Source organism: Chiloscyllium punctatum, chromosome 6, assembly GCF_047496795.1.
Source record: "Chiloscyllium punctatum isolate Juve2018m chromosome 6, sChiPun1.3, whole genome shotgun sequence".
Classification (NCBI taxonomy): domain Eukaryota; kingdom Metazoa; phylum Chordata; class Chondrichthyes; order Orectolobiformes; family Hemiscylliidae; genus Chiloscyllium; species Chiloscyllium punctatum.
This window is the reverse complement of record NC_092744.1, coordinates 112,613,869-112,630,111: the sequence shown is the minus strand read 5'-3', so window position 1 is coordinate 112,630,111 and position 16,243 is coordinate 112,613,869.

The following is a 16,243-nucleotide window of genomic DNA, read 5'->3' as shown; positions in this document are numbered from 1 at the left end:
ACACAAGTTCTCATGACTGCAGGAAGTAAATTGTTGAACTTCTCGAAAATAAGAATCTCTCTAAGGGTCATAGGTTTGCTATGTTTTAATACCCTTCCCCACCTTTCAAAATTTGTTTGATCCTTTCAAACACAAAGTGCGTTTAACCAGGCATGCTATTTTAGATTCCTGAAACACTGTCTGTCAGCTTCTTGCACAAGCTCATATGCACTTCAAATAGCTTTCTTTACCTCCTCATACTCAGCAGATACCTCCTCTGATAGGGATACAAATGCCTATTAGCTTTGTTTGAATCAACTAAATCCGCATGTTCTCTGGAAACTGCATTTGTTTAGCCACTTTCTGAAATGATATTAAAAAGGCACCCTCCATCATTCTCATCAAATTTAGATAATACCTGGATGTATTTAAACAGATCCCCATCAGACCTTTGGCTATATAGGGTTGCTCATCCTCCTTATCCAGCCGACTGTCTGCCTTCATCTTCACCTTCTATGTCAACTTTCCTCTCCAATTACTAAATTTTGAAGTTGAAACTCTCTGCTTTTCTTCTCTCTTTTTCTCTCTTCCGTCTTCATTTCCTTTTGTTTTATTTCTACTTTTCATCACAATTCAAACTGTTTCAATTCCTTTTCATGTTCAAGGTGCCTCATTTGAAATTGAATTCTCGCCATTTCCAAAGATTCCGATGTCGATTCCACCAAATGTAATTGCCGAGCTATAGCTGTAATTACCTCTCATTTTCGCACAGACAGACACAACCCCAACTCTATAGGGGTTTACTATAGGCCCCCCAATAGCAGCAGAGATGTGGAGAAACAGATTGGGAAACAGATTTTGGAAAGGTGCAGAAGTCACAGGGACGTAGTCATGGGCGACTTCAACTTCCCAAATATTGATTGGAAGCTCTTTAGATCTAGTAGATTGGATGGGGCGGTGTTTGTGCAGTGTGTCCAGGAAGATTTTCTAACGCAGTATGTAGATTGTCCAACCAGAGGGGAGGCCATATTGGATTTGGTACTCGGTAATGAACCGGGACAAGTGGTGGGCTTGTTAGTGGGTGAACATTTTGGTGATGGTGACCACAATTCTGTGACTTTCACCTTGGTTATGGAGAGAGATAGGTGCACACAACAAGGTAGATTTTACAATTGGGGGAAGGGAAATTACGATGCTGTAAGACAGGATTTGAGGAGCACACGTTGGGAGCATAGGCTGTCAGGGAAGGATGTGGTGGAAATGTGGAACTTTTTCAAGGAGCAGATACGACGTGTCCTTGATATGTATGTACCTATCAGGCAGGAAAGAAATGGTCGTGTGAGGGAGCCTTGGTTGACGAGGGAGGTTGAATGTCTAGTAAAGAGGAAGAAGGAGGCTTACATAAGGTTGAGGAAACAGGGTTCAGACAGAGCAGTGGAGGGATACAGGATAGCCAGAAGGGACCTGAAGAAAGGGATTAGGAGAGCTAAGAGAAGGCATGAAAAATCCTAGGCGGATAGGTTTAAGGATAACCCCAAGGCATTCTATGCGTATGTGAGAAACCTGAGAATGACGAGAACGAGGGTAGGTCCGATCAAGGACAGTAGTGGGAGACTGTGTAATGAGTCGGAAGAGATAGGAGAGGTCTTGAACAAGTACTTCTCTTCAGTATTTACGAACGAGAGGGACCGTATTGTTGAAGAGGAGAGTGTGAAACGGACTGGTAAGCTAGAAGAGATACTTGTTAGGAAGGAAGATGTGTTGGACATTTTGAACAACTTGAGGATAGACAAGTCCTCCGGGCCTGACGGGATATATCCTAGGATTATGTGGGAAGCAAGAGAGGAAATTGCAGTACCGTTGGCAATGATCTTCTCGTCTTCACTGGCAACGGGGTTGGTACCAGGGGACTGGAGAGTAGCGAATGTTGTGCCCCTGTTCAAAAAAGGGAATAGGGATAACCCCGGGAATTACAGGCCAGTTAGTCTTACTTCTGTGGAAGGCAAAGTAATGGAAAGGGTACTGAGGGATAGGATTTATGAGTATCTGGAAAGACACTGCTTGATTAGGGGCAGCCAGCACGGTTTGTGAAGGGTCGGTCTTGCCTTACAAGTCTTATTGAATTCTTCGAGGAGGTGACCAAGCATGTGGATGAGGGTAGAGCAGTGGATGTAGTGTACATGAATTTTAGTAAGGCATTTGATAAGGTTCCCCATGGTAGGCTTATGAGGAAAGTTAGGAGGCATGGGATAGAGGGAAATTTGGCCAATTGGATAGAAAACTGGCTAACCGGTCGAAGTCAGAGAGTGGTGGTAGATGGTAAATATTCAGCCTGGAGCCCGGTTACAAGTGGAGTTCCGCAGGGATCAGTTCTGGGTCCTCTGCTGTTTGTAATTTTTATTAATGACTTAGATGAGGGAGACGAAGGGTGGGTCAGTAAATTTGCAGATGATACGAAGATAAGTGGAGTTGTGGACAGTGAGGAGGGCATTTGTCGTTTGCAAAGGGACTTAGATATGTTGCAGAGCTGGGCTGAGGAGTGGCAGATGGAGTTCAACCCTGCCAAGTGTGAGGTTGTCCATTTTGGAAGAACAAATAAGAATGCGAAATACAGGGTTAATGGTAGGGTTCTTGGTCAGGTGGAGGAACAGAGGGATCTTGGGGTCTATGTACATAGATCTTTGAAAGTTGCCACTCAGGTGGATAGAGTTTGTAAGAAGGCCTATGGAGTATTATCGTTTATTAGCAGAGGGATTGAATTCAAGAGTCGTGAAGTGATGTTGCAGCTGTACAGGACTTTGGTTAGGCCACAGTTGGAGTACTGTGTGCAGTTCTGGTCGCCTCACTTTAGGAAAGATGTGGAAGATTTGGAGAGGGTGCAGAGGAGATTTACCAGGATGTTGCCTGGAATGGAGAATAGGTCGCATGAGAATAGGTTGAGAGTTCTCGGCCTTTTCTCGTTGGAACGGCGAAGGATGAGGGTTGACTTGATAGAGGTTTATAAGATGATCAGAGGAATAGATATAGACAGTCAGAAACTTTTTTCCCCGGGTACAACAGAGTGTTACAAGGGGACATAAATTTAAGGTGAAGGGTGGAAGGTATAGGGGAGATGTCAGGGGTGGGGTCTTTACCCAGAGAGTGGTGGGCGCATGGAATGCGCTGCCCGTGTGAGTGGTAGAGTCAGAATCATTGGCGACCTTTAAGCGGCATTTGTATGGGTACATTGATGGGTGCTTAATCTAGGTTAGAAGTTCGGCACAACATCGTGGGCCGAAGGGCCTGTTCTGTGCTGTATTGTTCTATGTTCTATGTTCTAACTCCAGCTTGTGTGTCAATTCCTACAGCTTCCCTTCATTACCTTTTGTAAAACTTTACTTCTTCCACACCCAGAGACCTCTTAGTGACTGAAATTGTCTTTAAACTCAATACACTGTTTAAACCAACCAAATTCTACATCCAGAACCAAAGACACTAACAAGTACCATACTGGACCTTTGAACCCAATAGCCTCCCAGTGCATACTCTCCAGTGTCTGCATGAGCTTATTCTGGATTCTCTAGTTTCCTCCCACAATTCAAAAGTGTGCATGTCAGGTGAATTGGCCATGCTAAATTGTTTGTAGTTTTCAGGGATGTGTGGGTTAGGTGCCTTAGTCGGGGTAAATGTGTAATAATAGGGTAAAGGAATGGGTCTGGGTAGGTTACTCCTCGGAGGGTCGGTGTGGACTTGTTGGGTCGAATGGCCTGTTTACACACTGTAGGGATTGGAATTCTAAACCCAATTTAGTATTATCGATTTAGAACCAGACAAGAGTCCCCAGTTTGCAATAGACCAACCAGACTGACTCAAACTAGTTTAAGGAGGTAATTTGGATGCGAACCCTTTCTTATTTTAACGGTAGATGTGAAGTGGGTGTTCCAGATGTGATGGTACTCGTCAAACCACTCACCATAAAGCAAAACACAATGTATTTAAACACTCTAATCAAAGTCCATACACTATGAAGAGGAATTTAGACTAAATTAACTATTGGAAACATTAACAGAATAATGGATACAGTACCTTCTACAAATGAACTGTTCCAATATACTACAATCACCTAAACACACCCCTTGGCAAAAAGGAACATTCAAACATTCATTCTTGCATACAGTTCTCCAATCCAGGAGGAAAGAGCATCAAGTGAGCTTCCAGAGAGAATAGCAGCTCGGGATAATTTACTAAAACTTACACCCGTTCTGGGACCCCAAGCACCTGGTGATTGTTATTGCTACAATGAAAAGAAACCTAGAAAGCCTAGTCTATGCGAGCTGGCCATTGTTACTACTATTTATTAAAAACCCTAAAATCCCCGTAAGTTATTTACTTGAGCCGTTTTCAGTAGGAAGTTTGGCCTTTAAGACCTCTTCCGAAAAATGACGAGAAAATAACCTTTTATTAAAAAAGTGACAGCATTGTCAGGCAATTTAGATGCCTGGTCCTTTACTCAGTGGTCTTCCTCGTGTTACTGATCACAAGGTCACCTGAAAGGGACAGCCACAGGTACACACCAAGGTACAAGGATGTGTCTCATAACTTCTGAAACACACCTGCCCATGAACCATCACATGGGACACACCGGGAAGTGAACAACAGCCTGACACACCCCATTTCATTATTTCTGAGCTACACAATGCCAGCACTCGATCCACTAGGGAGACAAAACCCAAGGCCAGGGAAAGAAAGAAAGGGACAAGAGATTCACATTAAAGACAGAAACAGGCAGTTAATTAACTGAAAAGATGTTGTGTAAATATGGGGAAAAAGACAGGGCAGTGGGACTAACTGCAGACGTGAGATCTTCGTGCGGAAAATTACAAGAATGAGAACATTAAATACAGGCATTGTCAGATCAGCTGAATGGCTTGTTACATCAAATTCTGAATCTGCTTCACAGAACACCACAAACAAACATAAACTGGGACAAGATGACAGCCCAGCATGGAGAGCTGTGCACACCATGCTAGTGTGTTGCTCAGTGAACTGCACTATCTGGAGAGTATTGAAAACTTTACTAACATATGCTAACTATACTCGCATCAGATTACTGCCTATAATTGGAAGGTTTGCTCTCTCTCTGTGTTCATCAGAGACTGAGAGAGTGTGCGCGATAGGCGTGGTTGAATGCGAAACACATTGTTTGAGAAGGAACGCACATGGAGAAAACAATTTTAAATAAGAACAGCTGGCAGGCTTTTTGTTTATCAATAGAGAGAACGAGGGAAGCTTCATGGACAGATGAGATAAAGTGTTTGAGAATGTTAAAATAAAGGCATTGCCAGACACAACAGCAATATACATCCGTGTGCACATGAATGACAGATGGATGGGAGTTTGGTGTGAGTTCGAATCAGATTTGCTTCGGCAGGTTTGAAGCCGGGAGCGTCAGCAGCAGATAATTGGCTTCATTAAGCCTGTACTTCATAGCTCAAGGTTCAAACAGCAGATGCAATAAACCAGTTAGATATATTCTGGAGTAGTGAGTATTTCAAGTTAGAAATGTCAGGGAATGGTGTCAAGAATCAGCTCATTGTCAAAGGGATCTCCCACAGTTGTGACTTGTCTGCTTCAACTGCAGATATTGGCCAGGGATGGGATGGAAACAGTGGAAGGAAGTGGAGTTTGTAACCAGAACAGTAGACAGTGACCTCCATGCTCTTAACAGCAAAGGCAATGATACGATGCATTATGATTCTCCCCTGAAACTGAATAGTTCAACATAGAGATCCGTGAGTAACACTGCCAGAGCAGAGAGCGAGACAGGAATTGAACACCTTCATTGATGCAGTTAGCAGTGGTCTGTAGAGTGAATATCTAGATTGAGAGATTGGATTGGATTGGAACAATAATAGTGGCAGGAAGTGTAGACGATATGAAATAACTATAATACAGTCATAACTGGTTTATAAAAAAACAAATCTGGATAGTGACACTCACCAGGAACACCAACGATAGCCAGGAAGGGATAATAAAAGTATTGAATAATGAGAAGAGCGAAATAGATCCGCAATGATAATGACATCCAATCAAATGCAGAAAGATACCAAATATAATCGGATAAGCTCCTGTCTATTATTGGAATATTCCTGACTAATGTTCTCAGATTCTGATCCATTGTTGGAATATTTCAGTCTAATGTCCTTAAATTCTGATCCATTGTTGGAACATTCCAGTCTCATGTTCTCAGATTCTGATTTCCCCTCCCCTCTCTCTGGATCTGCTGATCCCTGTCAGTGCTGTCGTTGATGCTCCGCTCATGTTATGAGATGACACATTGAACGGAGCCCATTTATCATTAAAAGATGGAAACCCTCCACTGGGATAATTACAATCCATGGAGATTGGCATTAATCGCAGTCACTAAACAAATAGACTCAGTTAACCAGTTCAATACATCACCTTGCATATACTGGATGCAATGGATGAGGGTTGCTGAGGGATGGACCATAAATCTTTCAATATTTTATATCTTTTTTTCCTTGTATCTGAGCGTATTAACAGAACACTGTATATTCCATTCTGTTTATGAAAGGAGGCAGTTATAAAATAACATATCGGCTGCATAATAAAGGGGGGGGGGGGGGTGGTGGGCAAGATTCTAGATACCTGAACACAAAGTACGGTGCTTATTGACCAGTGTGAGGCTACTCCTGGTTTTAATGCCCTGTTATCAAATCCTTTCATAACCTTGAGATAGAGCATTGGGACTGCTGCTCAGGAACAGGCCGAAGAAATTCTCTTCCAATGGGCCTATTACAGAGGAGAAGAGAAGACCATTCAGCCCATATTAGCCTGTTGCTACTTGAAAAGGTGGAAAGCTGGAATATTGGCACATTTTGTCAACAGAATCATTCAGAACAAAGAGATGTGTTGCTGCAGCTGCATAAAGTGTAACTGAGAGGGCACCTGCAGTACATTGTGTTGTCTGTGTTTCTGTATCTGAGAAAGGATGGACCTCCATCAGATACAGTTTAACGGCTGCTCGTAATCCACGGGTTGTTGTGTCTTGGATCTGTTACACAGGGACAGGAGGAGGCCGTGCAGCCTCTCGAGTGTGTTTAGAAGAACTGGAGGAGTCCATTAAGCCTCTTGAGTCTATTACAGAGGGACAGGAGGAGCCTGGTCAGACTTTCGAGCCCGTTATAGAGGGGCAGGAAGTGTTGATTTAACTTTCAAGTCTGTTATACATAAATATTAGTTTTAAATTAGTTGTGGAATAGGAAATACCTGATGTCAACATTTAAGTTCAAACTTTGAACAAGGCCAATTTTGAAAGTGTTCGGTGAGCCCTCTGAAAGACTGATTGGAATACCCTATTCACAGCTAAAGGGGTGGTTGGTAAATGCAAGTCCATCAAAACGTGATTTCAGAGAGTCCAGAGCCAACGTGTTCCTATTAGTGAGAGGGGCAAGGCTGGTGAGTGCAGGGAATGCTGGATGGTTAAATATATTGATGTTATGGTCAAGGTAAGGAAGGAGGCGTATGTCCGGTAAACAGAGCTGAGATTAAGTGAATCCCGAGAGGAGTATAAGGGCAATAAGTGTATAGTCAATGGGGAATTCGGGCCAGAAAAATGTGGACATGAGATAGCTTTAGAAATAGTGTTAAAGAGGCATTGAAGAAATTCTACAAATCCTGTAATGGTAAAAGATTAACTAGGGGGAGAACTGGGCCCCTTAAAGATCAGTAAGACTACCTATGTGTGGAACCACCCGAGATTGGAGGGATATGAAACAAAACCTTCTCCTCGGTATTTAATGAGGAGGAGATTACAAGAGCGAGAGAATGAATAAATATATAGTGAAACATTGAAAGGTGTCTATACTACAAGGAGGTGTTTGACATTTTAAAACACATAAAGGTGAACTAATCCCTGGGACCTGATCATTTGTATCCCAAATGTTTGTGAGAAGCTAGGAAAGAAATTGGTCAGTATTTTGCTGATATATTTGTATCATTGATTTCCACAGGTGAGGTGTCAAAAGACTGGAGGGCAGCTAACATTGTGTCATTATTTTAAAAGTAAGGAAAAAAACCAGGTAACCATAGATCGCTGAGCCTGACGTCAATGGTGACTAAATTGTTGGAGGGGATTTTGTGGGAAAGGATGTAAATGCATTTGGAAAGACAAGGACTGAAGAGGGCTTTGTACATTGGAGATCACGTCTCACTGACTCGGTGTAATCTTTTGAGGAAGTGATGAAGATGATTGATGAAGACAGGCCAGTGGATGTTGTCTTTATGGAACTCAGTAAGATTCCCAAAATGTTCTACATGGTAGACTGGTTAGCAAGGTTAGACTTCCTCGGATCCAGGGAGACCTCGCCATTTAGATCCGAAATTTTCTTGAATATTGGAGACAGGGCGTGACAGTGGATATTTGTTCATTAAACTTGGAGACCTGTGACCAGTGGCTTTCCGCAAAGATCAATAGTGGGTCCACTGCCTTTTGTCACTGATACAAATCATTTACATTTGAGTATATGAAGTATGGTCAGTAAGGTTGTAGATAATTCCAAACTTGGTGGTGTAGTCGACAGTGAAGAATGATCTCTCAGACGATAATGGGACCTTTTTTAGGTGAACCGAGGAGTGGCAGATAGAGTATATTTTAGTTACATATGAGGTGTTGCATTTTGGCAAGACAAATCAAGGTAAGACTTACAGGTAGTGCCCTGTCGAAAGCTGCTAGTGAAGGAGAACTCCATTGAAATGATCGAATCCCTACAGTGAGGAAACAGGCTTTTCGGACCATCGAGACCACACCGAACCTCTAAACAGTATCCCACTGGACAAACACCTGCCCTATCCCTCTGAGCCTGCATTTTCCATGGCTAATCCACCTCCCCTACACAACCCTGGGTATGGTGCGCAATTTAGCATGGCCAATCTACACTTACCTGTATATCTTTATACAGTTGGAGTAAAACATAGCACCCGCAGGAAACTCACTCAGACATGGGGAGAATGTACAAACCCCACACAGCGAGTCATTCAATGATGGAATTAAACCCAGGTCACTGCCCTGTGAGGCAGCAACGCTAGCCTCGTGGTGCAGGTTCTCCGTTCCTTGAAAGTGCCGTCACAGGTAGACAGCGCAGTGATGAAGGCATTTGGTGATATTTCCTTTATTGGTGCGTGCTTTGAGTCGAAGCATTTGCATGACATGTTAAATCTGTCCAGGACATTGGTTTGGCCACTTTTGTAATATTGCCTTTAATTCTGTTCTCTCTACTGTCGGAAAGATGTTGTCAAACTTGAAAGGGTGCAGAAGAGATTTAAATGAATGTTGCAGGTGTTGGAGGGTTAGAGTTTCATGGAGAGTTTTAATAGGCTGGGGCTATTTTCAAGTGTTGAGGCTGGGGGTGGGGGTGGGGGATCCTTAACGGGGTTAAAAAATCATGAGGGGCATAGATAAGGTAAACAGTCAATGTCTTCCCAGGATAGACAAGTCCAAACTTAGAAGACAAAAGTTTAAGGTGAGAGGAGAATGATTTAAGCAGGGACATGAGGGACAACATTTTCACACAGAGACTGCTGTGTGTATGGATTGAACAGACAAAAGAGGTGGTGGAGGCAGGTACAGTTACACCATTTAAAAGGCATTTGGATGGATACATGCATGGGAAGGGTTTAGAGGGAGATGGGCCAATTGCTGGCAAGGGGGACGAGATTAATTTAGGATATTTGGCGGTATGGATGACCAGACGGAAGGATCTTTTTCCGTACTGTACATCTCTGAGAGTCTATTGACTCTTCAGTGTATAACACGGGAACAGGAGGAGGTTATTTAGCTTCTGAATTCTGTCAGTCCGCTGGTTTGCTCAATTACAGAGAGTCAAATACAAAAATACATCATTCAGAATTTGATGGTGTTTTACAGAAACAGGAGAAAGGCTTTTAGTCAAGAAAAAGCTGTACAGAATGTGAAGAGGCCATTCAGTCCCTCACCTCCATTCCACAGGAGCAGCAGGTGAGCACAGAGCTATTGGAGCCTGTTACTCAGGAGCAGGAGGAGGACATCTATTTTCACAAACTTGGGATCATGCGTGAATCATTCAATTGCTTGAAACTGGGACACAGGGACAGGAGGCAGTCACTCAACTGTTCGAGACTGGGGCACAGGAACAGGAGCCAGTTATTCAACTGCTCAAAACTGGGGCACAGGGATATCTGCAGGCTAGTGAGGATCCTGTTACGCAGGGACAGGAGGAAGTGACTCACTCCCCACCAGTATGGGACACTGGGAGAGAAGGGGAGTTTGCTTGGAACAAAGAGAAATATATGATAAGTTGCATCAGTGGTCCATTCAATCCTGCCCCACCATTCACTAAGACCACGGCTGATCTGATGGCGATTCCCTCATTCCATTTTACAGAGATGCCCCTCTCTGCAGCCTCTGCTCCATTTGTTGGTCATGTTGCAGACTCAGATGCTGTAACAACAGTTACCATGACTCATCCAGAGGGTCCGGTCTAATCGGATGAGTCAGGATTTGAAGGGTCCAATCACAAGAATTAAAACAAAAATAAACGCATAGCCGGGTGTTTAGTTCTCTGACATAACCATTACATATTCAGGATGGAGCACTGGGTAGATCCGGCTAGTGTACTGCTGAATGCAACCCAGCTCTGTGCAGAGTGAAACTGTGTGCAGCCCACACCAATGCTGGATCTATAATCCTGGGCTTAATGTCGAGCGTGGGGGGCTGTGCAGTCCGCACTGGTTCATTCGTATATAAACTCAGGCTGTTGCATTGTTCGGTAACACTGTGTTAGATCGCAGCTCAGTGTGGGGAAACTGGCAACCAATGTTGGAACTGACAGGATGTGCAGCTCCCATCCATTTACAGCTCCATATCTCCAATATGCCTTGACAAGGGATGCTGCGAATGTGAAAGTCACTGCGAGGAAGAGATGTAAATGGAAACAATTTAAATACCAATAGTTCTGATTAAGGCGTGTATCACTCTAGTATTTAAAGATGAAATAACTGAGATAATATCCAATGAGATTTTGTAAATGATGCAAACAATAAGAGGGGTTGGTAACGTTATAGTGGTTGCACTATAAGCCTTCAAATAATCAATGGGAATTAGAGGAACAAATATGCAGGAAGACTGGCGTGACTTGCAGGAGCAATAGGGTTGTCATAATAGGTGATTTTAATTATCCTAACATAGACTGGGACTTCCAGAGGGTTAAGAACTTAGGTGGAACGTAATTTGTTAAGTGTGTTCAGGAAAGCTTCCACAAGCAGCATGTACAGGGTCCACCTCGGGAAGGGACAAACTCGACCTACTGTTGGGAAACAGGGAAGGATAGGTGACGGAGGTAAAGTGGGGGAGCATTTTGGGAAAAGTGACCAGAGATGTATTAATGTTAAAATAGGTACGGTAGGGAAAAAAAATGGCCCACAGATTCAAGTTCTAAATTGGGGCAAGGCGAATTTTGTTGACATTAGACAGGGGATTTCATGGCTTGATTGGAGTAGTGTCTTTCCAGACAAAAGGATCCCGGGAAAGTGGGAGGGCTTCAAAAGTGAGGTAGCTCGAGTTCAAGGTCTGCATGTTCCTGTGAGGGTGAAGGGAAAGTGAGGCTGGAAGAGAGAACCCTGGATAACAAGAGATATTGCGGCTCTGAGCAGAAAGAAAGGAGGCATCGCTCAGGTACAGACAGCTGGTTCCAAGGGAATCCCTGGAGGTACACATGGGTTAAAGGAGTTTACTGAAGAAGGAAATCAGCAGGGCTAAAATGGGGTATGAGATAGCCTTGGCTGAGCAGATGAAGATGAATCCAGATTCAGTACAGTAAATAAAAAGAACAACTAGAGAGAGATAGGACGCCTTAAAATCCAAAATGGGCATGCATGTGTAAAACCTCAAGAGATGGGTGAGGTCCTCAATTTCCCCTCTGTGGTTATCATGAAGAAAGACATGAAGACCTGTGACCTTTGGGAGGTTAGTTGCGATATCTTGGCACAGTCAATATCACAGTAGAGGTGTTGTTCGAAATATTAGAATGCATAAAGTCAGATAAATCTCTTGGTCCTGACCAGATATATCTAAGAGCACTGCACAAGGCGAGAAAAGGTAGTTCAGGGGCAAGGTCCCGGAAGACTGGGCAGTAGCAAATGTAGTGCCCTTATTCAGAAGGGCTGCAAAGAAAGGCCTGGGAAATATAGACCAGTAAGCTTCACATCTGTATTCGGTAAACCGCTTGAGAAGGTTCGGAGATATAAGATATGGATGCATTTGGGAAGACAGAGTTTGACTTGGAGCAGTCAGCATAGCTTTGTGCGTGGCAGATCATGCCTGACAAAGTTTGATAGAGATTTTTGAGGAAGTGACCTGGAAGGTTGATGAGGAAAGATGGTGGACATCGTCTATATGGATTTCAGTAAGGTCTTTGATAAGGTTCCACATGGTAGGCCGCTCTAGAAGGTTAGATCGCATGGACTCCAATGTAAACTGGCAAATTGGCGACACAATTGGCTTAATGTTCTGAAACAAATGGCTTTGGTGGAGGTATGCTTGTCAGACTGGAGGCCTGTAACTAGTGGAGTGCCTTAGTGGTCGGTCCTGGGCCCATTGCTGTTTGTTATCTATATCAATGATTTGGACCAGAGTGCACAACGCAACGTTAGTAGGTTTGCAGATGACACTAAATTAGGAGACATCACTTACAGTGAGGAACGTTATCAGAAATTGCAGCAGTACCTTGATCAGCTGGGGAAGTGGGCTGAGAAATAGCAAATGGAGTTTAAATTAGATAAGTGTGACGTCTTGCATTTTGGAAAGTCAAATCCAGGGAGGAGTTTAATGACGAATGATAGTGCCTTAAGACGTGTAGTGGAACAAAAGGTCGTTGGAGATCAGGTGCACGGTTGTCTGAAATCTGAGTCACAGATACACAGGACAGTGAAGAAGGCTGTTGGCACATTGGCCTTCATCAACGCATTGAGTATAGAAGTTGGGACGTTATGCTGCAATTGTACAGGATGTTGGTAAGGCTGCAGTTGGAGTATTGTGTTCAGTTTTGTTCATCTTGCTCTAGAATGGATATTATTGAACTAGAAAGTATGCAGACCAAATTTCCAGTGATGTTTCCTGGGCTATAAGCTCTAAGTTATAGGCAGAGGTTGGAGAGGTTAGAACTTATTTCTTTACAGCTAAGGAAACTGAGGGGGTTCTTATAGAAGTGTAGCCCTTATAAAATCATGAGAGGCGTGCATGGAGTGAATACTTCAACCTTCTTTCTCAAGTTTGGTGAATCGTTGACTAGAGGACATCCATTAATGTTTGGAAAGGATAAAAAATATAAAAAGGAAACTGAGGGGCAACTTTTTTACATAGAGTGTGGTACACATATGGACTGAGCTGTCAGTGGAAGTGATTGAGGTGGGTACAATAACAACATTGAAAAGGCAATTGGACAAATACACAGATAGGAAAGGATTAGAGGGATACAGAACAAGGGCAGGGAAATGGGGTGAGTCTGGATGTACATTTTGGTTGCCATGGACCAGCTAGGCCAAATGACTAGTCATACTGGCAGTCTCGTGCAATATGACTGTAAATGAGTGTGTTTTGGGGTGGAGATAGGATGCGGGGGGGAGACTGAGATAAAATATCATGGAAGGATATGTTCACAGGTTTCAGAATGAAGACATTTCGATAGTATCATGCAACACGGGTCAGTATTTCGAAGAATTATGAGTGAAAGGGATATTGCTGTGAGTTCAGGCGATGGAGAGTTTTGGATGAGCATTTGTTCTGCAGCTTTGTAACTGGGAGTGAGGACAGCAGAGTCTTCGCCTCACTGGGCTGAATCTAACAAAAAACTGTCGCAGTGACATTTAAATTTGGTGTGACAGAGGGGTTGTCTGCACGAGGCTGAGCTAGTTTCCTGGTGCTATCTTACCAAACTCATCTCATTAACTAGCCACCCCACTCCATAGTGACCCTCTCATACAATGCCAGCCCGATTCTCCAACCCATCATGACTGGAGGTACTCACAATCGCCTGGATGCCCCTGGATATTCTGTGATCACTGACACTGGTGCCATCTTGAAAAGGCCGATGGGCACACGGTTGCGCTTTCTCACTTTGGAGCTGCCCTGCACATTTTCCCCAAACATGGCAGCGAAGGGGAAATTACACCACGGTTTGTCGACAGCAACATGGAGATCCTGGTGGATGGGCAAGTACAAAAGGGGACCATTCTCTTCCCAGAGGGGGCCACACTACCAGACCCACCGAGCATGGTCTGCTCTCTCCACCTACCTCAGTGCAGTATCTACGGTCTGAAGAAATGTCCAGCAATACAGGAAAAGCATCAATAACCTTCCCCACTCTGGAGGGTTAAGGGTCACCGTGTTCTCTCTGCTCCCTCACACTCACTGTATATCTGTTCTAGCACCGACCCCCGAACAAGGCTCATGCTCCACCAATCTCACTACTGCATACAGCACCTTCCCTCTCTTTCTCTCTTGCCTTTCTAATGCCACCCACATAGTTATAGAATAGTCCTGGGAATGCCAATTATGGAATTTTCCAGGTATTGTTCCAACTTATTCCCAGTTTCAGGAAAACGGCTGTGCCCCAGTGTGTAACATGTAAGAGGATGGAGTAGAGATGTACGTTTCTCAAATCACACACAATTAAAATCCATCATGAGGCCATTCAGTATTTCAAACATGCTCCAACATTCAATACGTTTGGGGGTGATCTGATGGTTTTCTCAGCTCCATGTTACAGGAACTTTTAGTCATTCAACCCCCAGGTTCCTGTTACTGAGCATTCGATTCTCAGACACTTCATACCCCGGGTTTCTTCTAGCACGTGTTCAGAAGGCATTTCCCATGGGGACGGACTCTGCTTACAATATATTTCATCTGATTTATAAATTCATACAACAGTCAGCATGCTTTCCACAGACCAATCAAAAACATGCACTTATTTTATGCTTATCGATATCCAATCACAATTAGTCATTCTGGTTATTTCACTGGTCTCACCTTATTGTATTCAGCCAAAGACAGCTTCCAAACACTTGCCTCATTATAAAATATGATCTCTAGCAGAGAACGTTTTTGTCTGAAATACACCTTTTCCCTTGTCATTAAAATTTCTCTTGCCCTTTGTCTGTGACTGATTCTGTGTGTAACAGTTACACAGTCTCCCGCTCAGTTGGCTGGATGGTTGGTTTGTGATGCAGAGGGAGGCCACCAGCGCAGGTTCAATTCCCCACACCGACAGAGGTTACCATGAAGGGGATGCTCTCTCAACCTCACCCCATCACCCGTGTTGGGACCTTCAATGTAAAGCATGAGTGATCTCTCTGAAAAAGAGTTATTTGGGACTCTAATCTATCAATGTTTGCATTTGAATTTTTTAACATTTATTTTATTGAAAAAGATATTTTATTATTTATATTAAACCAATAACAAAACAACTCAAATAACTGAACAAAATTACACCCATGTGCATGTATATACAAAATAAGTTAAAGTCTCTAAACGGACAGAAGAAAAACAAAAATAAACAATAAATAATCAATAAATAATATGGCTCAGCATAACAAAGTGATAGCTCTCGTTCTTCGAGAGCATGAACTGATATACATTCATACATTCACAATTTTTAATATGTGGTTCATTCGACAATATCGTCATGGCTATACAAAAGCCCTGTTTAGATTGTCAGATCAGCCTGTATCGCGGTAATCCAAAAAGGGTTGCCATATCTTATATAAATCTCTGCTTTTCGGTGCACTATATTTGTGAGTATGTCCAAAGGGATATTCCCCATGACGAGCTTATGATGACACAACAGACCAGGAGGTTTTTCAGACATCCAACACAACAGAATATTTTTACTAGCACAGGAAGTATGTGGCAGATACTAAAGGAGTATTGTGCATCAGTATTTACGGTGGAAAAGGATATGGAAGATATAAAATGTAGAGAAATAGATGGTGACACCTTGCAAAATGTCGATATTACAGAGGAGGAAGTGCTGGTTGTCTTGAAACGGGTAAAGGTGGAAAAATCCCCAGGACCTGATCAGGTGTACCCTAGAACTCTGTGGGAAGCTAGAGAACTGATTGCTGGGCCTCTTGCTGAGATATGTATAGTATGGATAGTCACAGGTGTGGTGCTGGAAGACTGGAGGTTGACTAACGTAGTGCCATTGTATGAGAAGGATGTTAAGGACAAGCC